Raw genomic sequence first — 26,338 nt, forward strand, 5'->3', positions numbered from 1 at the left:
TTGTAGGGAGTTTCAGGGAGAACAGTAGGGAACAATTGACAAAAATGGGGGAAAGAAATGCAGTAGAACAAAAATGGGTAGCGTTGAGGGTCGAAATAGTGAAGGCAGCAGATGATCAAGTAGGTAAAAAGACGAAGGCTCGTAGAAATCCTTGGGTAACAGAAGAGATATTGAATTTAATTGATGAAAGGAGAAAACATAAAAATGCAGTAAATGAAGCAGGCAAAAAGGAATACAACGTCTCAAAAATGACAGGAAGTGCAAAATGGCTAAGCAGGGGTGGCTAGAGGACAAATGTAAGGATGTAGAGGCTTATCTCACTAGGGGTAAGATAGATACTGCCTACAGGAAAATTAAAGAGACCTTCGGAGAAAAGAGAACCACTTGTATGAATATCAAGAGCTCACATGGAAACCCAGTTCTAAGCGAAGAAGAGAAAGCAGAAAGATGAAAGGAGTATATAGAGGGTCTGTGGAAGGGTGATATACCTGAGGATAATATTATGGAAATGGAAGAGGATGTAGCTGAAGATGAAATCGGAGATATGATACTGCGTGAAGAGTTTGACAGAGCACTGAAAGACCTAAGTCGAAACAAAGGGCCGGTAGTAGACAACATTCCATTAGAAGTACTAATAGCGTTGGGAGAGCCAGTCCTGACAAAACTCTACCATCTGGTGAGCAAGATTTATGAGAAAGGCGAAATACCCTCAGACTTCAAGAAGAATATAATCCCAAAGAAATCAGGTGTTGACAGATGTGAAAATTACTGAACTATCAGTTTAAAAAGCCACGGTTGCAAAATACTAACACGAATTATTTACAGACCAATGGAAAAACTGGAAGAAGTAGACCTCGGGGAATAACAGTGTGGGTTCCATAGAAATGTTGGAACACGTGAGGCAATACTGACCCTACGGCTTATCTTCGAAAATAGATTAAGGAAAAGAAAACCTACGTTTCTAGCATTTGTAGACTTAGACAAAGCTTTTGACAATGTTGACTGGAATACTCTCTTTCAAATTCTGAAGGTGGCATGGATCAAATATAGGGAGCGAAAGGCTATTTACAATTTGTACAGAAAACAGATGGCAGTTATGAGTCGAGGGGCATGAAAGGGAAGCAGTGGTTGGGAAGGGAGTGAGACTGGGTTGTAGCCTATCGCCGATGTTATTCAGTCTGTCTATTGAGCAAGCAGTAAAGAAAACAAAAGAAAACTTCGGAGTATGAATTAAAATCCATGGAGAAGAAATAAAAACTCCGAGGTTCGCCGATGACATCGTAATTCTGACAGAGACAGTAAAGGACTTGGAAGAGCAGTTGAACGGAATGGATAGTGTCTTGAAAGGAGGATATAAGATGAAATCAACAAAAGCAAAACGAGCATAATGGAATGTAGTCGAATTAAATCTGGTGATGCTGAGATAATTAGATTAGCAAATGGGACGCTTAAAGTAGTAAATGAGTTTTGCTATTTGGGGAACTAAATAACTGATGATGTTCGAAGTAGAGAGGTTGGGGTCTTAGATTGAAGGAGTTGGCCATTAGGATGTGACAGATAGAAGAAATGTGTAAGAGGAGGTATTTGGATGGCACGGGAGTGGGCAACAGATGTTCTTGTGGTGGTGTTGGGGGGGGGGGGGGGGGAGGCTGTTGACAGAGATATTTGGGATATCTTTACTAAGTGGTTTGCAGGGATCGTTTGAGGATGGTATGTCAGAAGATATATACTGTGGAATGGTACAGGATTTTGCACAGCTTTTCTTTTTCTTACCTGACGCTGGTAGTGTTGAATATCATGCAGATGTGGTTGATGCATGAGATTGATGTATGAGATTGGAGAGGGTTTGGTTGTTACTGGAGTTGGTGGGGCCAGTGCTTCTGGACCCAGATGTAATAATGAAGGCGGTGGCAATCGAGGGGTGGTAAGGGATAATGACGCTGGCTGGTGCAGTTCTAAGGTAACTGTGGAGGTGGTGATGGTGACAGCAGGGGCGGCGGTGGCACTGGAGCTGCACTGCATGCTGAAGTGATGACATCTGCAAATGAAGACTCAGTTAAGCCTGGGGACGTAGTGTGTCTGAGATGGACGGATTCATCCAAGTAGTGGGGACGATGACAAAGGTGGAAAGAGCATGAGGGGACAATATGTAGGTGGTAAAAGAGTAAGTGGAAGTGAGAACGGAGTATAGGTGCTCGTAGATGATAGTGGACATCGTAGTCGTGGATTGATAATATCGTAGAATGAGAGTAGCAATGCAAGTGATACGCAGGGGATGAAATGGTAGCGACTTGCTGATGGAGGCGAAGAGTGGCAGTGAAGATGTGGGTTGGTAATCACTGGCGATGCCTAGTGGCGAGGGCAAAGTCTGGTAGTGAAGGTGATGACTGGCACCAATGACTGGCGGAAAAGGTGATGACTGTCACTGGACGTGATGCGGTCAGCAAGGACTGGCAGTAAAGGCGATGACTGGTAGCGATGACTGTCAGCGACGCCTGGTGGCAATGATGGTGATGTGTGCGGCGATGGATGAAAACTTCTTCATTGCCAGATTCTAGCTCTGCGAGCAGGCAAGGCAGTTGTTATTCCCGAGGGAGAATGGTTCTCTTTCATTTTTTCTTTATTGTTACTTCATCCCATCTCATCCTATGTGGGCGATAAGGGGGGAAACTATGAACACTACATTAAACTCGTTCTTCAGAAAAGGGACAAGCAAAGACTAACTGCTACAAAGATAAACACAAACATAAAGGTGAGATATTTACAACAGATTACGAAATTTTCAAAAAAAAAAAAAAAAATATGGGTACGAAATCATATGGGACTTAACTGCTAAGGTCATCAGTTCCTGAGCTTACACAGTACTTAACCGAAATTATCCTAAGGACAAACACACACACACCCATGCCCGAGGGAGGACTCGAACCTCCGCCGGAACCAGCCGCACAGTCCGTGACTGAAGCGTCTCTGACCGCTCGGCTAGTCCCGCGTGGCTACAAAATTTTAAAGGTGAAATAAAGTGTATGTGTGGTCAGAAACAATCTGAAAAGCTTGTAACGGGGCTGCAGGGTAGGCTGTACTGAGAAGTAACTGTTAAGATAGCCGACCGAAGTGGCCGAGCGCTTTTAAGCGGTACTGTTTTGAACCATTTTTGAACCGTTACGATAAAATTTCGATACGCTGCACCATTTCCGAGTTAATTAGCATTGAAGCTGTCAGGACGTTGCGCACGCAATTTCTCGACCTGCCAGAATCAGTGTCGACAAACGTGTCCATCGTCTGGTTTCCTAAAAGCGAAAACGAGATCGATACAAACATTGGACAAGTGACTACAGTAAGGATCGAGTCCGAGCCAAAGGCTGAGCAGTCTCATGCGCTATCATCTACGCTATGAAAACAACTGACAGCAAGGTGTATCTGGCGGGCCGCTTGGATTTGCGTGCGCAATGGCCTGATTGGCTGACTTCAATACTAATTAACTCGGAAACGGCACAACACATCGAATTTTTATCTTGGCAGCACAACCAGCGCTGCAACATCCTTACTAGCTTCTCAGATATTTCCTGACCACCGTGTATATCTTGAAAATTCTCTGTGATTCCAAAACTATTATATATAAATGAGAGAAATTCTCTTCAATCGTTTTTTGTGTGAACTAATCAACTTTTCAACGAGATATATATTGTTACATATAAGGGCACCGGTTTTATAACGGAATGCCTCGAAGTGAGTGCATAATTTATTTATGAAGAAGAAATCGGTCATATTTATATTCATGGGTCACATGTCGTAATTTGTAGTAGGACGACAGAAAAGGGAGAAACAAATCAGTTCTTATAAGCACTCGATTATTTATTCTAAATGGGTGCAAAGTAAATAGGATATTTTGTCGAAATGAATGTATAAGCAATTATTGATTTGAAGCTCAAGCTAAAGACAGATTGGCTCTGAATTATCTAACAAACCAATTTCTACAACTAATTCACATTTTTTTGTCCAAAAATACAATAAATAATAGTTTGAGAGAAGGTCACTTGTGTACAGATTGGTCTACTGATAAATGGTGGCTGCCTCTAACTGAACAGAAGATAGCTATGGAACCACGAATGGCTTTCCAAAATCTGCGCAGCATGCAAATGGAAGTTATAAACCAGAACCAAGATCCAAATAAGTAAAGCAAGTTCCAAATAAATAAAACAAATTGTGTTATTGTTCTCGTATGTTGCAAGTTGCTTAGAGCCAAAGCAGAAAAAGCGTTAAAAGAACGACACTTAACTCGACCGATTCAGCAAAAGCTGCGCCAGGCCACCACCAGCAACCTCTCTCTCTCTCTCTCTCTCTCTCTCGATGTATCCTCACAGCAACGCGTCCTTGGGTCAGGTTCCTCTCAACTCCCAAAAAGTATACAGCCATAATGAAAAACCAAGAATTCCTCCGAACAAGCTTAAACGTAGGACTTCCCAACGATTGGTAGACTGTATACGTTGTATCGCCGCTCGGTTGAGACATCTGCGCTAAGCGCCTATGTCGATGACACTTCTGACTGGCTGACATCATTCAGACAGTTAGATACTAGAATTTTGTTACAATGAACTCAGCACATTGTCAGTGTCATGCATTTGCAATGCTGACATGAAATGCAGATTCGCCACACAAGAAATCCTCAGGGGGTGTGGTCACCCTTCTATCTTCCAAGGCCACTCCATCTCGCAAAGAACGGAAACCGATCAGAATGTAGCCGCAACGTATCTGTTAACCAACAGCCCAACAGGGGGAGCCTGAGCCGTCCCGTAGTCACAGCCGTGCGATCATCTAAGTTCATCACTGTACCCTTTCAGGCTCGTCTCAGCGAAGGGAAATTCACGAATATTACGCTAGAAGGTACTGACCATGTATTTGCCTCTAGTACAATTAAGAACATTAAGCTGCTCATTTAATTATTGTCGCAAGGTGATCTATATGCCGGTACTGTCACATCATCCCATAATCTCCTGTTTTGCAAGACTAAAATTCTCTTGATGTCGATCCTCAATCGTCACTGATTAATGGCTCCATAAGAGAAAAGAATTCCATTCCAATGTTGTCACTAGAAATCAAAAAGTCCCAAAGCTCTTTCATCCAATGACAGGAGAAAAATATAAAAAATGTAAGTAGTGGTAATCTTCGTGCCCGAATTATGAAAAATTAATATATCTTTACCTTGGATTTCACATGGAAGGCTTGTAATGACCTGTAGAGTTGATGAGTTTATCTACCTACACGCATCATGGCATTGCTTCTTCATATTATTTGAAAATAAGGACGTTTATAAAAAAATCTATCATATTAAATATGTTCTGGAACATTGTTCTAGGAAAACAGCGATCTAAGATATAGCAATAAATCTTGCTAAAGACAATGTTTATCGCAGAACTATTTTATTTAAACTGCTGGCTGGTTTCGATCCACTGTCCAAAGATCATCTTCAGACCTTGTACTCTTCGATGGTGACAGGAGCTCCTCTAGAGAGATATGATCGACTGCTCTTTCTAGAGCAGCAGCCCACTCAGCCAGCCCTGCACCTGTCACCATCATGGAGTGCAAGGTCTGAAGACGATCTTAAGTAGAACAGATAGAAAGCGGTCACCATTTTAAACAAAATATTTATGCTATCAACACTGTTTTCAACAAATATTATTAAAATACTATTACATATCCATATAGCCGCTAACACAGTACGGTTGCAGTGGCTGCCGCGTTTGGCCATAGACATGCGTGGGTATATACACATACGTGTGTGAAAGTACTTGAGCGTGATCAGCTCAAGAAACGTTGGCTTGTGCCTTACTTCCATTATTAATGTCTCAGTGTGTAGTGCCGTGCATGTCCAGTGGTGAATAAAACAATAAAAACATAGGTGTATATTTATACATAGCCATTTGCGTGGGCTAATTTTACACAAATAGATAGCTCAGTGTTAGTACAGCATTCGTCCATGGTGAGAACGCAGGGAGCGCAACCCAGACGGTGCGCAGGTGTTTTTCACAAAGCGTTCTCGACTGGACGAGTCACGCCGAGGCAGTAGGCACGCGACTTGTCGCCTTTTGAGGGAGTAGTGTCAGGCAAGCAGTGCACCCGTCCCGTCTCTCTCTTCATTCTCCTAGACGCCACCCTCCTGGGACGGCTATTGTCTTCACGACTGGCAGCACCGCCATCTCTAAAACATTCGGAGACTCCTGTGAGCCTAACGGATATTGGTTTTCTTTCTCTCCCCGTCAATCGATCCTTAAATGAAAGCAGAAGCATGGAACTACTTTCACTATTTGAAAGGATCTCTATTCAACGGAAAACAAGCACTGTTTCTGCCAGCAAAAACGAAGTGCAAAAAGAAGACGTTAAATTACTCTCTAAAATGAAAGCACGCATAATAACTGATAACCCCCACTGTCGCCTCCCCTCCCTCCCAAAAGAAACTTTCATCTAAACATACAATTGGTACCCTCATTCCAAATCAGTCTTCATAATAGACAAATATGAACTGGGATTTCTACATGGCTGGTTCGGAAAGGGTTACTAAATCCATTCCCAGCATTTACGAAACAATTGGTAGGATGAAGGCGGGGTGCTGCAAACACATATCTCAAAAGTCTTATCTCCCTCGCTCAGCCCTCTCATGGCACACTGGAGGCTGACAAGAAACATCATTTAGAAACACAGACGGCTACTTTCTCGGAGCGGTGCACTCACAGCCGGTGAAGAGCCCAAATATACTTTCACAACATCATGTCACATAGTCCTCCCCGACAATAAATGAATTAAGGTAATACCCATCCGAGCTCCATTAATTCGTGGCAGAGATCAACAGTCTCCCACAAACAGAATACTTCTGAACTCTCATAATAACAAAACACTGCTTTCGATACTCGGTACTGATAATAATAATAATGATAATAATAATAATAAAATAACAATAATAATAATAATAACATATAATCAGGCACCATAAAAGATAATACAGAGAATCTGAGAAAGTGACAGAACAATATTCGACATTCTTTTTATTACCTCTCTCCTGGAACAAATTACATCCCTCAGTAAAGATTACTGACTTTTCTCGAAGCTCGCCGCTGCATTATTTCATCTACAACAGTTAAAAACTTATTTCAGCTTTCACACGATCATGGGCTCTCCATCAATATTAAAGCAACAATGCGTGTACGCATAGATACACTCCTGGAAATGGAAAAAAGAACACATTGACACCGGTGTGTCAGACCCACCATACTTGCTCCGGACACTGCGAGAGGGCTGTACAAGCAATTATCACACGCACGGCACAGCGGAACACCAGGAACCGCGGTGTGGCATACGGAGCTCCATCGCAGTCTTTAACACTGGTAGCATGCCGCGACAGCGTGGACGTGAACCGTATGTGCAGTTGACGGACTTTGAGCGAGGGCGTGTAGTGGGCATGCGGGAGGCCGGGTGGACGTACCGCCGAATTGCTCAACACGTGGGGCGTGAGGTCTCCACAGTACATCGATGTTGTCGCCAGTGGTCGGCGGAAGGTGCACGTGCCCGTCGACCTGGGACCGGACCGCAGCGACGCACGGATGCACGCCAAGACCGTAGGATCCTACGCAGTGCCGTAGGGGGCCGCACCGCCACTTCCCAGCAAATTAGGGACACTGTTGCTCCTGGGGTATCGGCGAGGACCATTCGAAACCGTCTCCATGAAGCTGGGCTACGGTCCCGCACACTGTTAGGCCGTCTTCCGCTCACGCCCCAACATCGTGCAGCCCGCCTCCAGTGGTGTCGCGACTGGTGTGAATGGAGGGACGAATGGAGACGTGTCGTCTTCAGCGATGAGAGTCGCTTCTGCCTTGGTGCCAATGATGGTCGTATGCGTGTTTGGCGCCGTGCAGGTGAGCGCCACAATGAGGACTGCATACGACCGAGGCACACAGGGCCAACACCCGGCATCATGGTGTGGGGAGCGATCTCCTACACTGGCCGTACACCTCTGGTGATCGTCGAGGGGACACTGAATAGTGCACAGTACATCAACCCATAGTTTTACCATTCCTAGATCGGCAAGGGAACTTGCTGTTCCAACAGGACAATGCACGTCCGCATGTATCCCGTGCCACCCAACGTGCTCTAGAAGGTGTAAGTCAACTACCCTGGCCAGCAAGATCTCCGGATCTGTCCCCCATTGAGCATGTTTGGGACTGGATGAAGCGTCGTCTCACGCGGTCTGCACGTCCAGCACCACCACTTCCCAGCAAATTAGGGACACTGTTGCTCCTGGGGTATCGGCGAGGACCATTCGCAACCGTCTCCATGAAGCTGGGCTACGGTCCCGCACACCGTTAGACCATCTACCGCTCACGAATGGAGACGTGTCGTCTTCAGCGATGAGAGTCGCTTCTGCCTTGGTGCCAGTGATGGTCGTATTCGTGTTTGGCACCGTGCAGGTGAGCGCCACAATCAGGACTGCATACGACCGAGGCACACAGGGCCAACACCCGGCATCATGGTGTGGGGAGCGATCTCCTACACTGGCCGTACACCTCTGATGATCGTCGAGGGGACACTGAATAGTGCACGGTACATCCAAACCGTCATCGAACCCATCGTTCTACCATTCCTAGACCGGAAAGGGAACTTGCTGTTCCAACAGGACAATGCACGTCCGCATGTATCCCGTGCCACCCAACGTGCTCTAGAAGGTGTAAGTCAACTACCCTGGCCAGCAAGATCTCCGGATCTGTCCCCCATTGAGCATGTTTGGGACTGGATGGAGCGTCGTCTCACGCGGTCTGAACATCCAGCACGAATGCTGGTCCAACTGAGGCGCCAGGTGGAAATGGCATGGCAAGCCGTTCCACAGGACTACATCCAGCATCTCTACGATCGTCTCCATGGGAGAATAGCAGCCTGCATTGCTGCGAAAGGTGGTTATACACTGTACTAGTGCCGACATTGTGCATGCTCTGTTGCCTGTGTCTATGTGCCTGTGGTTCTGTCAGTGTGATCATGTGATGTATCTGACCCCAGGAATGTGTCAATAAAGTTTCCCCTTCCTGGGACAATGAATTCACTGTGTTCTTATTTCAATTTCCAGGAGTGTATAAATTCCGCCGAACCACAAACGAAGCGAGCAGGTGAATGCCCACAGCAAAATAACTAAATGCATATCTTATTAACCGAGAAATGAAAGAAAAGCACTACATACGGAACACACTAAAGAACTCGTAATTACTTATTTCTGTGACTGGATACATCGGCTCTCCGGCGTTGTCTATCACAGCCAACAAGTCCTTTCTGACTTCAATCATATTTCAGTATGTTTGCAATGCAAACCCAGTCCTCACCTACAATTGTTATCTGCTTGGATACCACATCAGGTTTGCGGCATTCCGTAATTCTGTCACGCCAATCGTACTCTCGTGCCTCTCTCCGCACCGGATAGTAGCGCGCTGCTTTGAATCCTCGTTCACAAAAATCCTACCATCTGATACTTTTAAAAGCTGTTCCGCCACTTACAGTTGCTCAGTTCCTATTTTCAGGTTTTTATCGTAATAAAACTCATTCTTGTCAACGAGTTGCATTACCTCGGTGTCGTCCGAAACCGGCTTTTCCTTCAGAATTTGCACTTCTTATGCAGGTTCATCATTCGTGCCTTCAGTCGTTTGCATCTATTTTGTCCCGGCCTGGAGTAATTCATCTGTGGCAATCTTGAAACGACATTCGTTTCTCCTTTCTAAGTCTGTAATATTCTCCCACAACTGGTTCTTCCGTCCGTACATCGGCTCTTGCTGTATCTGCTTTAGCCTTTGCTGTACATGCTTTAGCCTCTTGCCTAACAACTTCAGCTTTTTGCCTATCTGCTTCAGCCTTTTTATCTTTATTTCCCGCAAACATAGATAAGAGCATTAAGTTGCCCATTTTACTTATTATCGCTAAGCGATATAGGTGATGATACTGCCACAACCGTTCTGATTCGTGGGCATAAGCTTCTCGGTCTCAAGGAAATAGTGTCCACTCCTTCCTATCTATGTGTCGAAATCTAGCACAAAACCGTATGTATATGCGGAAAGACGGAATCATTACCTTCACTTGCGATATCTATGGTGATGTTACTGACGATAGTGCACTGAAACAGAGCTACTAAACATGAACTGATCATTTTATAGAAGAAATTTTATGGTAGCATTTGGTTCATTATAAATTTCATTCCACGTTATCTCCTGTGTACTAGAGCTAAGAACATTTGTCGTGAAGTCATTAGTTATTATAACCGATTTCCACTGGGGAGTATCCAACCTCTAAGGTAATATTTATCCTAACTAACTATGCATTGTGATCAGAAAGAGCATTTCTTATTGGGTAAACAGTTATCTTCTGGACTTGAGCTTCACAGAGGAAAACATTATCAATTAGGTACCTACTGCTTTACCCATCCTAGTTGGAAGGTTAATTACTGAGATCGAATTTTAGTATCCAGGTTTCCAAGTCACTTTTCCTATCAGATCCTTTAGAAAGTCTACGTTGAACTCACCACATACCATTAACTGCTTGCAGCTGCCTGACAGATAGCTCAGTAAATAATCCAGATTGCTCATAAACAGTTCAAAATTTTCCAGTGCGGATCTGTATACAGTTGAAATTATAATTGAACTATTATTCAGTATTAATTCACAAGCGCACTACAACATCTAACTGTCTCATTCGTCCAACACCTGTGATGAAGTGCCGATATAACCGCTTTTTTCATGTCACGTGGGTCGAAAGCATATACCTGACATATCTGGTGGTCAAGTACAACACCTATATCGATATTTTTTTAGACGTGGATTGTTATACTATCTTTACAAATAAAGAGATATCGATGAGAGACGCAAATGGTCCAACGACCGTGAGTGGCTTGAGTAGACTTAAGCGTGCTTCTACTGAAACGTGATTTTCAGGTATAAAGAATGATCATCATCATCATCACCATCATTTAAGATTGATTATGCCTTTCAGCGTTCAGTCTGGAGCATAGCCCGCCTTATAAAATTCCTCCATGATCCCCTATTCAGTGCTAACATTGGTGCCTCTTCTGATGTTAAACCTATTACTTCAAAATCATTCTTAACCGAATCCAGGTACCTTCTCCTTGGTCTGCCCCGACTCCTCCCACCCTCTACTGCTGAACCCGTGAGTCTCTTGGGCAACCTTGCTTCTCCCATGCGTGTAACATGACCCCACCATCTAAGCCTCTTCGCCCTGACTGCTACAACTATAGAGTTCATTCCCAGTTTTTCTTTGATTTCCTCATTGTGGACACCCTCCTGCCATTGTTCCCATCTACTAGTACCTGCAATCATCCTAGCTACTTTCATATCCGTAACCTCAACCTTGTTGATAAGGTAACCTGAATCCACCCAGCTTTCGCTCCCATACAATAAAGTTGGTTGAAAGACTGAACGGTGCACAGGTAACTTAGTCTTGGTACTGACTTCCTTCTTGCAGAAGAGAGTAGATCGTAGCTGAGCGCTCACTGCATTAACTTTGCTACGCTTCCAGTTCTTTCACTATGTTGCCATCCTATGAGAATATGCATCCTAAGTACTTGAAACCATCAACCTGTTCTAACTTTGTTTCTCCTATTTGGCACTCAATCCGTTTATATTTCTTTCCCACTGACATTACTTTCGTTTTGGAGATGCTAATCTTCATACCATAGTCCTTACATTTCTGATCTAGCTCTGAAATATTACTTTGCAAACTTTCAATCGAATCTGCCATCACAACTAAGTCATCCGCATATGCAAGACTGCTTATTTTGTGTTCAACTATCTTTATCTCACCCAGCCAGTCTATTGTTTTCAACATATGATCCATAAATAATATGAACAACAGTGGAGACAGGTTGCAGCCTTGTCTTAACCCTGAAACTACTCTGAAGCATGAGCTCAATTTACCGTCAACTCTAACTGCTGCCTGACTATCCATGTAAAGACATTTAATTGGTTGCAAAAGTTTGCCTCCTATTCCATAATCTCGTAGAACAGACAATAACTTCCTCCTAGGAACCCGGTCATATGCCTTTTCTAGATCTGTAAAGCATAGATACAATTCCCTGTTCCACTCATAACACTTCTCCATTATTTGGCTAAACATCTGGTCCTGACAACCTCTAGGAGGCCTAAACCCACACTGATTTTCATCCAATTGGTGCTCAACTAAAACTCGCACTTTCCTTTCAAAAATACCTGAGAAGATTTTACCCACAACGTTGATGAAAGTGATACCTCTGTAGTTGTTACAATCTTTCCTGTTTCCATGTTTAAAGATTGGTGTGATTACTGCTTTTGTGCAGTCTGATGGAACCTGTCCCGACTCCCAGGCCATTTCAATTATCCTGTGAAGCCATTTAAGACCTGACATTCCACTATATTTGATGAGTTCTGACTTAATTTCATCCACCCCAGCTGCTTTATTGCACTGTAATCTATTGACCATTTTCTCCACTTCCTCAAATGTGATCCTATTTCCATCATCATTCCTATCCCATTCTACCTCGAAATCTGAAACATTACTGATCGCATTTTCACCTACGTTGAGCAACTCTTCAAAATATTCCCTCCATCTGCCCAAGGCATCCACAGGATTCACCAGCAGTTTTCCTGACCTATCCAAAATACTTGTCATTTCCTTCTTACCTCCTTTTCGAAGACTGCTAATTACACTCCAGAATGGTTTTCCAGCAGCTTGACCCATAGTCTCCAACCTGTTTCCAACGTCTTCCCGAGATTTCTTCTTGGATGCTGCAATTATCTGTTTGGCTTTGTTTCTTTCTTCAACATAACTTTCTCTGGGTACCTGAGTTCTAGTATGTAGCCATTTTTGATAGGCCTTCTTTTCCCTTTTACAGGCTGCCTTGACTGTGCCATTCCACCAAGCTGTTTGCTTCATCCTACTTTTACACACTACTGTTCCAAGACATTCTTTGGCGACTTCTAGTACTGTGTCCCTGTACCTTGTCCATTCCTTTTCCAATGACTGTAATTGACTACATTCAACCAAATGGTACCTTCCTGAGATCGCTATTACGTACTTGTGCCTGATTTCCTTATCCTGAAGTTTCTCCACTCTTATCCTCCTACATATGGACCTGACTTCCTGCACTTTCGGCCTCACAATCCCAATTTCACTGCAGATTAAATAATGATCAGTGTCATCAAAGAATCCCCTGAATACACGTGTGTCCCTCACAGCCTTCCTGAATTCCTGATCTGTTATTATATAGCCAATGACAGATCTGGTTCCGCTGCCTCCCAAGTATACCGGTGAATTTTCTTATGTTTAAAAAAGGAAATTGTGGTTACTAAGCCCATACTGGCACAGAAATTCATAAGTGGTTTCCCGTTCCTGTTGGCCTCCATATCCTCTCCAAATTTACCCATAACCTTTTCATACCCTTCTGTTCGATTTCCAATCCTGCCGTTAAAATCACCCATGAGCAGAATACTGTCCTTGTCCTTTACTCTAACAACTACATCACTGAGTGCCTCACAAAAACTATCCATGTTATCTTGATCTGTCCCTTCACAATGCGAATATACTGACACAATCTTAATTTTCTTGCTAGACACTGTCAAATCTATCCACATCAGTCGTTCGTTTACGTACCTTATTGCAACTACGCTAGGTTCCATTTCTTTCCTGATGTAAAGCCCTACACCCTATTGTGCTATTCCTGCTTTGACTCCTGACAGGTAGACCTTGTATTCTCCCACTTCCTCTTCTTTCTCATCCCTTACCCGAATGTCACTACCAGCTAAAACGTCCAGCCCCATCTTACTTGCAGCCTCTGCCAGCTCTACCTTCTTCCCAGAGTAGCCCCCATTGATATTAATAGCTCCTCATCTCATTACCATTTTCTGCCAAGTCGTATCTTAGGAGCCCCTGGTTTGTCAGTTAGAGATGGGACTCCGTCACCTCCAAAGGTCCGAGGCATTTTGCTCTGAATGTTGCCAGCATCATATTTAAAGTACCAGGGAAGCAGGCAGCTAGCCTTACTTGCCCCGAGTCCCATTGGGTTTTACTCCTAACGGCTGAGGGACTAACCTTTGGATTTGGTAGTCTTTGCCGTATGAGCACAAAGGTGACCACGACTCAGAATATGTCCGAGATGCCCAGCCTTATTCCAAAGTAACTGGTATCCCGACTGTCGGGACCACTTACTTGGCCACTCATACGTTGCCCGTGGTTCATGAACTAGGACATGACTACAGGAACCCACACCATGAACCACTAAAGAATGATTTCACGACAAAATCCTCTTGATCTCATATTGCCATAATTTGCTCGCTGGAATCTCTTGTCTCTTCCTGTGTATGAAAAATTATTAATCATGTCACCAGAGAATATAGAAATAAAGCATAATAATTAGGAGGATATTGCAGTTGGAAAAAGATTTTTCCGTCGGAAGCCAATTCGAATGATGTTTAGTAATGTAAAGTCAACAGACGCCATCACTACAACTGTGATGCAGATATCCAGAACAGTTATATCTGCCGTGCAACAATGTTATTACCTAACTAATTAAAGAAAAGCAGATTTTTAGTTTTCTGGTGATTACTTAGCATGAGTCGAGGATTATCGCTTCTGTAGAGTTGCATCCAAACGTAAACAGATAGGAGTAAAAGTCTTAGATACTTAGATTTAGAGGAGCATGTAACTAAGTAATTTACAACTGGATGTTAATATTCCTTAATCATCTGTGATATTCTGCTGAGACTGGCATGTATGTTAGAAATTACCTATTGTTGTATAGATACGACGTACTATTCGAAGTGAAAGCAGTTTACAACTGCTTCCTCCTAGCCCGAGATAGGAATGTAGGGGGGGGGGGGGGGGGGGAGGAGTGATAGGGCTTCCATCCCTTTCGATATTTAAATCCTTCGGTGAAACATATGTGTCCGCAAATCTGCGATGTTCCCAAGTCTCCGTGTCCGCATGTCTTCGGACACCATCCATTTATTTTGCCGCTGACTCGCCAGCTGATCAACTCAGCGCAAGTTGAGAATAAATTTTCCGCTTGCCCACATCTTAGTGAGTGATGATGTTGATTCTTTCTTTCCCTTCACTAAGCTTGCGGATATTGTTCCAATAACAATTTCTGATGTTCTGTCAGCACATTGCGTTACTTTTGTTCGATTTTATACTTAACCCTGTTGGTGACCGACGTTGTAACTGTCCCACCCCGGTTAGAAAAAATGTAATCTCCACAACCGCACTTAAAATTTGCCGTGCACTATAGACGTATTAAAGTACATTCAATGTGAAGAAAGGCGGAACACATAACGCATACTGAGTAGTAGCAAGGGTACACAGAATTCTCTTCTGTGAAATCTCAAAACTTTAATCATCTACCTTGTAAGTAATACCAGTTGCTCTCTTATTATTATTAATATCACTGTAGCGTTGTTCGATGAAACACCAAGTCGCATACAACAACTCCACAGAGATATAAACAAAGTACACCCAAAAATAAAATTCACTATAGAAGCAGAACACGACTAAAGGATAAACTTCCTTGACCTCACAATATCGACACAACAACCAACATGAATTCTCTATATTCAGGAAAGTGACCACCGCCAGCACAGCCATTCACAAAGATTCTAATCATCTGATTACACACAAACTAGCTGGCACCAATATATACTACACAGACTAAACAAAACCCCACTCACTGAAAACAACTACAAGAATGAATTACAGACAATCAGACGAATAGCAGCACAGAATGGATATGACGCAATTACTATAGATAAACTGGATCAAAAAATTAAAAAGTACACCCAACACACAGAAACAAAGCCTCCTCATCAACGTACAAACACACGGAACCCACATATGAGCACATATGAACAAGAAACAACCACAATAACAAACAAGTGGGTCACTCTCACAACAACAAAGCAGTCCACAGAATAGGCAACGTACTTAAAAAAACACGAGGTAAAAATAGCCTACAGGACAGACAACTCAACACAGAGAAAACACTAAGGACAACCAACACAAGCAGAAACAAACACAACACATCTAGTGTTTACCAACTAACCTGTCAGGGCTGCAAATCAGTTTATAGAGGGCAGACTGACAGAAACTTTAATACCAGGTACACACAACACAGAAGAGCATTAAAAAGTAAGAGCTGTCATTCCACTTTTGCTGAACACTTCATGGACAAGAAACATAATCCAACAAATATCAATACTGATTTGAAAACTCTCAAATGCAGCAACCCCCCCCCCCCACACACACACACAAACTAATAATTGAAGAAAATTATCACATACAAAAACTATAGTGGAAGGGAAGGAAGTGACAAATGAATACACAGCTCTCTGCAATGGAACTCTATTCTCTGCCCTCAAAGAATTATTAGACAAGACCAACCTATAGAGCTCTCACCCCCCTCCATCACCACCCCAGCACCCCACCAGACACACACACACAAACACCCACCCACCCACCCACACACACACACACACACACACACACACACACACACACACAAATATTCACAGACACCTCTGAAAGATTCATAACAACCGCCAGGAACAGCTTCAACTGTTCCACTGTGAGCCATCTTGTTTTTACAGCTTCAACTGTTCCACTGCCCGACATGTCTGTTTTTTACAGCTGGTAAATAGTGAAACAGTGACAGTGGCAGCTCAATATATAGTGTTTGTTTGACAGTGATGAAGATGATGAAAAAGAAAACATAAGTGAAACATGATATAAATAGACACACACACACACACACACACACACACACACACACACACACACACACACACACACATAAAATTAACTAATTTCAGGCATAGAAATAACAATTTCAAATCGTAATTTTGGCTTAAACAATTTATCTACTTTAAGGTGAAAGTAGTTGCAGATGACAAACTGTGGGACAAAACACTCATTGTAGAAACACAACACGAGATAAACCACACCAGGTGGTAAAAAGGTATGAATTCATAATTTATGAGTTTTTTCAAATATCTGTCATTATGATTTAAAAACTAATTGTTACATGTATGTACACAAACAGTAAAGAAAATTCTTTATCATTAACAGATGAGAAATAAAAGCCCACTGAAGATGCTGCAACTGCAGTGCAACATGTTTGGGTTAAAAAACAAAAAATGTGTTTTGCTAAAGGCGGACCCTATCCAAAAACATAGGTACTGTTAAAGCAAAAACGGAAAAAGAGCTTCAACCCCAAGGTGATTATTTATTAAGTGCTTTCCATGGTTACTTTCCAAGTAACAAATGTTGCTCAGCGTGTGTAGGGATGCAATTTCACAATTGTTCGCAGCACTTTTCGAAAGGTGTGGCCTGTAATGTCCAGCTGTTATGACACAGCTCGCGGACTGCTTGAAGATAGCACATTCCGTCCAGAATTCTCAGTCATGGTGACTGTAACTTTTTCTACAATTAGGTCTTCAGCCTCTCCCAGGAACAAATCCTAAATGGTCAGTTAATTCCAAGTTCCGAATCATGTTCTTCAAACCGTTGCGGAAAAAGGACCTCTCCGTATTCCTTAATGCGTCGATAGTCGCTAAGAGCAGCAGCACTACTGCTGTTGTTTTGGTAAACATATTGCGTGGCTCACTGGCCTGCTGTAAGTCTTTCAATTCGATGCCACTTCGGCGGCTTGCGTGCCCCTAAACCACGAACCGGCGAAACTGAGTCTAAGGTTTAACGTGGAATCCAAACCACGTGTCGTCTATGGAGACTTCCCAGATCGTTGAGAGGTGAAGACTATGTTAAAACTCAGAATGAAAATCCAAGATCCGTACGGGATTCGATCCCACAACATACTGGATTTCAGACAAGTGCTTTACAGCTAGACCACCACGCCGATAAAACCGCATCAAAGGCACCTTGCCACGGTTGGCGCGTCTCCGCTCGTCGGAGGTCCGAGTCCTCCCTCGGGCATGGGTATGTTTGTTGTCCATACTGTAGGTTAGTTTAAGTTAGAATAAGTAGTATGTAAGCCTAGGAACCGATGAGCTCGGCAGTTTGGTCCCACAGGCCATACCACAAATTTTCAAGTTTCACTAGATCACAGCTTACCTTGTCGAAGGCCCATGCTGATTGTCTGCAGCTGTAATGTGCACTGGTATTCGTGTTCCAGCCCTACGTCGCCGTACCAGTACAGGCGCCTCATGGCCAGTATGACACGAATCCTACCAGTGCCGCTAATCCTACAGTGCACAGACTGAATATCATTCCTATAAAGTTAGGTACCTATATTGTAAATACACTCATGCTAATAAATTAAGGATAATGCTGATACGTGGTGAAACAACGCTCTGGTGGGCGGTTTGCGGGTTTAAATCATCTCGAGGAATCATTCCATGCGGTGCATTTGACCTGCAGTCGTCGCACGGTGGCGCTGGTAGCAGCCCACATACGCAGATGTGTGTTGGTGCATGTCAGATTACGGTGCAGCGAGCAAGTGTGCAGACGCACCTGCTAATGGTGACTGAGAGTTGACAATGGCTCAAAGAACACATATTGATGACGTTATGAGGTGTAGAATAATAGGGCGACTGGAGGCTAGTCGAATACAGCAGGTAGTAGCACGGGCCCTCTGTGTGCCACAAAGCGTGATCTCAAGATTATGGCAACGATTCCAGCAGACAGGGAACGTGACCAGGCGCTACGGTACTGGACTTCCACAGTGTACAACACCACAAGAAGACCGATCTCTCACCATCAGTACCCATAGACGCACACGGAGTACTGCAGGTAGCCTTTCTCGGGACGTTACTGCAGCCACTGGAACAGTTGTCTCCAGACACACAGTCTACAGGCGACTGAACAGACATGGTTTATTCGCCAGGGGACCTGTAAGGTGCATTCCACTGACCCCTGGTCACAGGAGAGCCCGTAAAGCCTGGTTTCAAGAACACAGTACATGGTAATTGGAACAGTGGGCCCAGGTTATGTTCACGGACGAGTCTACGTATAGTCTGAAAAGTGATTCTCGCCGGTTTTCATCTGGCTTGAACCAGGAACCAGATACCCATTCCTTAATGTCCTTGAAAAGGACCTGTATGGAGGTCGTAGTTTGATGATGTGGGGTGGGATTATGATTGGTGCACGTATGTCTTTGACAGAGGAACTGTAGCACGTCAGGTGTGTCGAGACGTCATTTTGCACCAGTATGTCCACCTTTTCAAGTGTACAGTGGGACCCGCCTTCCTCCTGGTGGATGATAACGCACGGCCCCACCGAACCGCCATCGTGGAGGAGTACTTTGAAACAGAAGATATCAGGTGAATGGAGTGGCCTGCCTGTTCTCCAGACCTAAACCCCATGGATAATGTCTGGAATGCCCTCGATCGACGTATCGCTGCACGTCTTCAAACCCCTACGACACTTCAGCAACACTGACAGGCATTGATGCAAGACTGGGAGGCTATACCACAGAAACTCCTCGACCACATGATCCATAGTACGCCAACCCGTTGTGAGGACTGTGTACGCGTTCATGGTGATAATATCTGGTATTGATGTCGAGGTACATGCGCATGAACAGTGGCGTTTTGTACTACATGTGTTTCGGGACGGTTTTCTCAACTTATCACCAATACCGTGGACTTACAGATCTGTGTCAAGTGTGTCCCCTATGAGCCTAAGCTATTAGCGCCACTTTTGTGTAGTGTCACGTTGTGTGGCACCACATTCTGCAATTATAATTAATTTATGAGCATGAGTATAGTTCTCCGTCTACACTGGTTCTCGTAGCAAAAGTTTAATTATAGCCAACCTATAATTCCAGAAAAGACTTCATAAGATCTAAACTTGTATTCAGTGTTAACAAATTTCTCTTTTTCGTAAACGCTGTTTTTGCTATCACCAATCTGAGTTTTCTGTCCTCTGCATTTCGGCCGTGATCAGTTATTTCGTTTTCTAAACAGCATAACTATTCGACTACTTTTGGTGTTTCACTTCATAATCTAGCTCTATCAGTATCGTCGGACGTAATGCGAATACATTCCATTACCCTTGCCTAACTTTAATTGATATCCATCTTATAAATGTATTTGAAGACATTATCCATGCCGTCCAATTGCACTTCCGAACACTTTGCCATCTCTGACAGAATCGCAATGTCTTTGGTAAATCCTGCCTCGTGATGACTGGGTGTTGTGTGCTGTCCTTAGGTTAGTTAGGTTTAAGTAGTTCTAAGTTCCAAGGGACTGATGACCATAGATGTTAATTCCCATAGTGCTCAGTGCCATTTGAACCATTTTTCTTTGGTAAATCACTAAGTTTTTTTTCTTCTCCCTGAATTACAGTTACCTCCACTGAGAACAGTAGTACATTTTCAAAAAAAGTTAATTTGAAGACAACAACGGGTATCGATTGATGTCTCATTTTAATTAAACCTCTGCTAATCAAAATATCTGTATCAAATTATTTACCATTCGGGCCTCTCAGGCTCGTGTTGAGTAAATTGACATACTTTGACACTATTTTGACCATTTACTGCTTTAACTATTGTTTAGGATATATGGTTTATTATCAGTCTGCACCAAGTTTATTTTATAAATAATACACACATCCAAAAAAGGTTTGCATCACGCTTGTTCCCAGAACTCCTGAAAATAGACGTTGACTTTGGATATTGTATCACAGACACAGTCCCTTTGACTGTTCAGAGATGTCCCTAAACCTGCCCAAAGACGTAAAAAACCATGCATGAGCAGCGCCTATTCTATGGAAGGGGTCCGCCACCCGATGAGTTCCAGTCATTACACCAAGAAGGACGTACACGGCTCGTGTTGTCCGTAGTTCAACCATGCCTAGACGGTCAATACCGCGGCTCGTTCACGTCCGCATTGTTACATTGTGCCAGGAAGGGCTCTCAACAAGGGATGTCCAGGCGTCTCGGAGAGAACCAAAGCGATGTTGTTCGGTCATGGAGGAGATACAGAGAAACAGGAACTGTCATGTCATGCCTCGATCACGCAGCCCAAGGGCTACTACTGCAGTGGATGACCGCTACCTTCGTATTGCGGCTCGGAGGAACCGTCACAACAATGCCACCATGCTGAATAATGCTTTTCGTGCAGCCACAGGACGTCATGTTACGACTCAAACTGTGGGAAATAGGCTGCGCAACTTCACTCTCGACATCCATGGCGAGATCCATCTTTGCAATCACGACACCATGCAGCGCGGTAAAGTTGGACCCAGCAACATGCCGAATGGACCGCTCAGCATTGGCATCACATTCTCTTCAAGGATGAGTGTCGCATATGTCTTCAGCCAGACAATCGTCGGAGGCGAGTCTGGATGCTACCCGGTCAGGCTTAACACCTTAAACACACTGTCTAGCGAACGCAGCTAGGTGGATGTTGCACACTGATTTCGGGTGGCATTATGTGGGGCCAACGTATGCCGCTGGTGGTCTCTGTAAGATACGAGAATGCCATCCTCCGACCGATAGTGCAATCATATCGGCACTATATTGGCGAGGCATTCGTTTTCATGGACGACAATTAGCGCCCCCATCATACACATCTTGTGAATGACTTCCTTCAGGATAACGACATCGCTCGACTAGCGTGGCCAGCATGTTCTCCAGGTATGAATCCTATCGAAGATGCCTGGGATAGATTGAAGAGGGCTGTTTATGGACGACGTGACGCACCAACAACTCTGAGGGATCTATGCCAAATCGCTGTTGAGGAGTGGGACAATCTGGACCTACAGTGCCATGATTAACTTGTGAAGAGTACGCCACGACGAATACAGCCATGCATCAGTGCAAGAGGACGTGCTAGTACGTATTAGAGATACCGGTGTGTACAGCAATTTGGATCACCACCTCTGAAGGTTTCGCTGTATGGGGGTACAACATGCAATGTGTGGTTTTCACCTGCAGTGAAAAGTATGGAAATGATGTTGATCTCAATTCAAATTTTCTGTAAAGGTTCCGGAACTCTCGGAACCGAGTCGATGCAAAACTTTTTTTGATGTATGTATAATTCCTATTGTAAATTTGCGTACGGTCTATAGAAAATAGCAGAATGTTCCGAGCATACAGGTATTGTAAATTTCTGCAGGGTCCACAGACAATAGCATAATCTTCCGATCATACAAATTTGGTGGACTTATAACATGTAATACAACTTTTTTCATTTTTATTCTCTAAATTATACGCACAATTTCTCCATTTCTTTGCTGGAGGGTTTGCTGCCCTTCCTGACTCCAGTGCTACTAATGAATTAACTGATTTCTTTACCCTAGTTAATTACTTCCTCAAATTGCTAATGACAGCCCAACATCTCATATTCTATCGGTAGTCAGCATTCGTTACAATTACATCTATCATGTTAAAGAAAATCACCGATGGTCAGATCATTGTTTTTGTCTTCACACTGTAGCATCGTGTCTTCTGATCCATAGTGTCAGAGCCACCTTTTGTGGCATTTATGAAAATTATTCGCATTTCAGAATATGGACAACCATCAGCTGTTTAACGGAAGGACGGCAATGAAAATTTTTGCCGGACAATGATTCGAACGGGGATTCTCGCTTATCGCGATGAGTTGCCTTACCATTAGGCTATCCGTGCATGACTCCCAGCCAAACGCAATCTTCCATACGCTCTCAATCATGAGTCTACAACATATGGAAGTTTGGGACTGGGAGTCGTGCTCGGATAGTCTAATAGTAAGACGACCCCTCGCTTGTCAGAAGGAACATTACAACCTAATGCTGAAAAACAGGCAATGCAATATCGTATTTTGTGGTATTGTATGTCATTATAAATCAAGTTTACTTCATTACTTCTGCTGATCATACCGTTGGTTGGCCATGAAGAAATATAAGGACGGTAACAACTTTGTTCTTATTAGGAACATAGGAGTGTGTCATCACATCCGCCTGAAAGCATAATACTGTAGCTGTACATTACGTTCTTTAAGTGTCACGTAATAGGCAGGCAGGCCACCTTGGTTTTCCCGGATAGTACCAACTAGTGCCAGATCTTTTGACGGCATATAATGAGCTAAATCGAGAGATGTACGAAAACTGTCACAGGTGATATTCCATCCAGACCTTCCCGGTTCAGTCACCAGGGTTTTCACAATAGTCTCTCCAAGTCGCACGGCTCTGGTTTCTTCCTCCTGCCCCAAATACACTCTCATCTTTTAGCAGTATATCCGACCTATAAAATGCCCCAAACTTTATTCTGTATCTACCAGATTTTGACGGCGTGTATTGTACCAGGTCTTGACGGAATGGACAGCGGCCTCGAAATGGGACCAAATGTTCATCCACGGTCATGCACTATCCTGAAATGCAGGAATCCGTCAGGGCAGTTCCCACATCTCAAAAACTTTTCCCATTGGGGCTTGACATATGTTCACGTTAGGCTATGCACCGTCTAAGTGCAACACCCTCAGAATAGCATAGAAGCGATTACGAGACATAGGTCTGTTGTTTCTCTGAATAGTGGTCAACCCTTCTGAACACATTAACATCCAAGGCTGACTGATGCCTTCCTTTGAGGACTGGTAAACGCTAGGCAGTATCAGAACACAAAGAAACATTTGGGTTTAATGGAGTTCCTTGTTGATCCACATAGGGTAAATGTACCAAAGACAGCGTAGTCTCAAAGAGAACGCAGTTTTTGTTCCTGGCAACTGGCTAATCTGATCAGCTCGCCACTGACGTAGTTGTGTTCAGAATGCTAACAGAAACACCTCGAAGAAGTTGTGTGAAGAGATCCAGCATTTACGAAGTGAAACAGATAAGGCCCACTTTTCAGGTTTCTTAATGTAATTCTGGTACTCTGTTGTACAAGTTATTCGCAGAATACACGAGCAATAGCCATTAAGTTTTGGCTGAATTTAGAAAGGCTGGCTTTCAGTCTCCCATAATCCACATGTTTTGCAAATGTGATGTGTTGTGGTTTTTCTTGGGATCATTGTTACGTACGATAGCGCGCATATCGCGAACCTAAATAGTACGTGCGTGCTCTTTAGGACACAACTGCAAATTTATACCATCTTGCTTTTGTAGTGGAGTCTGAAGCATAGGTTTTGTTTCAGAATTACTTCAGACTATGTTCGAAAATCGGACAGGAAGCTCATCTTTACTGAAGTGCTGCTCAGTGAGGCCAGACTATAAATTTAAAATGGACAAAGGAAACTGAACGTTGCCTACGTAAAGGAAAAACACTGAAATCTGTGAACAGAGAACATAGCTTTTGGAGGGTCCTTGTTAAAGACTCATTACACAAATATACAGAGTATGTTCAAAATATTTCGATTATAGGTTGGGTTTTGTTTACTGGACTGTACTAATTTTAGTGGAACGTTTAAAAAATATTTTCTCAGTTTAGCTGGAAAGAGAATTAGCAAACGACATCAGGGATCTTGACGCTACGTTCTATGGGTTCAGCAGGAAGTAGCTCGTGTAGTTGGCGTATGAGTATGCAGAAGCTAACAATTTGGATCACCGCTTCAGAAATTATACAAAGAGAACTGGACAGCACTGGGTGCAAGATTTCCTCAAAAGGCACCATTTTACAGTTGGGACTCCAGACAAATCCAATGAATCAGGAGGATTGGTTTCAACAAATATCAAAATGAGAGATTTCGTTAGAAATTTCAAGCAGGTAGAAGAACATAAAAAGCTTCTTGCTTAGCGCGTCTATAACATGACAGGTTTATCTTCTGTTTCCAGCAAGATTCCAAAGGTCATAGGACCAAAAAGAAGACTTTTGCTGAGAAGGTTGACTCAGACCAAAGCATTACAGTTGTCTGCGCAATGAATAGTACCGGTTTTCTTCATATCACCAGCCAATCTTTCCACGAAAGAGGATGAAGCATGAGCTCATCAGAGATGCACTTGGAGGAACTCTCACCATGATCGGAGACAGTGGTTTCATAAACAAGGATCTCTTCGTCGGCTGGCCAAAGCACTTCAATTACTATCCCAAATCAGCTAAAGACGAAGCGTGTTCTTTATTCTCGACAATCACATGTCACTTTGTAGTCTCCAAGCTGTTGTCCATTGTCGAGGTCATCACACAACTTTGCTATCCCCACCGTCACACGCCAATCATAGACGTCAGTCCCTAGACTGTGGGATCTGTGAATCACTAAAAACTGCTTACACTTATGCAGCTGAAGCTGACAAATGGATGCATAGCCCCGAGGGACTGTAGCTACACTGAGTGACATCTGCTTGCATTTCGTAACGCCTATGAACGAGTTACCACTCTGCAGAAGGCGAAGGATTCCTTCCATGTAAAAACGATGTGGTGTTTCCGGAGTAGTTCTTGTAACTGATCGACTCCAAGAAGATCTAATCCAGAATTCTGGAGATATAGAAGAACTTCCATCCCAAGAGGCACATCTGAACAGCAACTCCAATGGCCCCACAGACAGAAACTCTCCATCTGTGGAAGTGAGAACACAGAAGAAACAGCAGTGTGTCCAGCAGAAATCTTGCCTTTACCGAAAGCTAAAGAAACAATAACGAGGAATATGTTTGACGATCAAAGGTCATGGCACCCTCTCCAAAGAAAAAATCGTATTTTGGAGAGAAATATCAACAGAGATGCCATTCTGTCGTATAGACCTAATACCGGGGAGACACTCTGTCTATAAGGAACGTTTCGTCTGAAGAAGAAACCCGTTCCACTCGGATTAGGATTACTGCACCTGAGCAAACAGCAAACAGTTCGGCTATTTTCTGTTCACGATGTAGAAATCAGTAGGAGCAGCCGATTCTTGGTGGCATGGACAATGCTCTTCATTTGACGGTGGTATTGCGTGCTCTTTCGACATGTTTTGTGTACCCTTAAGCATAAGTGAACGAAAGAGGGCGCATTTTCCATTTCTTTAAAAAAGTTCAATGAAAGTATTACCACTCTGCTGCTGTTGTTTATTGAATACGTAGACACTGTGATAATGAATACAAATCTAAAATGATTTTATTTTCCTCCTCAGGTAATTAAGTTATTCCTTAACTGCACCCTCGTAACTGTGGTTCCCCTACACACTTTCTCAGTGAGGGATACACGAAAGAACAACATAAAACAAGACTCTTCATTACCGCGGCTCCTAATCGAGTAGCTTGTGGAATTCCTGATCTTCTCTCAATACGTCCACTTTGCTCTGCCTCCCAAAAATTCCAGCCTGAAGGACAGTAGCCCATATTTCATTCCCATTGTGAGAAAACAATAATTAATAATTTCTTCCACAATAATATTTATTAAACAGTTCGTTATGAAACGGTTGTCTGCTTCTTAGGT

Source organism: Schistocerca gregaria, chromosome 8 (assembly GCF_023897955.1).
Source record: "Schistocerca gregaria isolate iqSchGreg1 chromosome 8, iqSchGreg1.2, whole genome shotgun sequence".
NCBI lineage: Eukaryota > Metazoa > Arthropoda > Insecta > Orthoptera > Acrididae > Schistocerca > Schistocerca gregaria.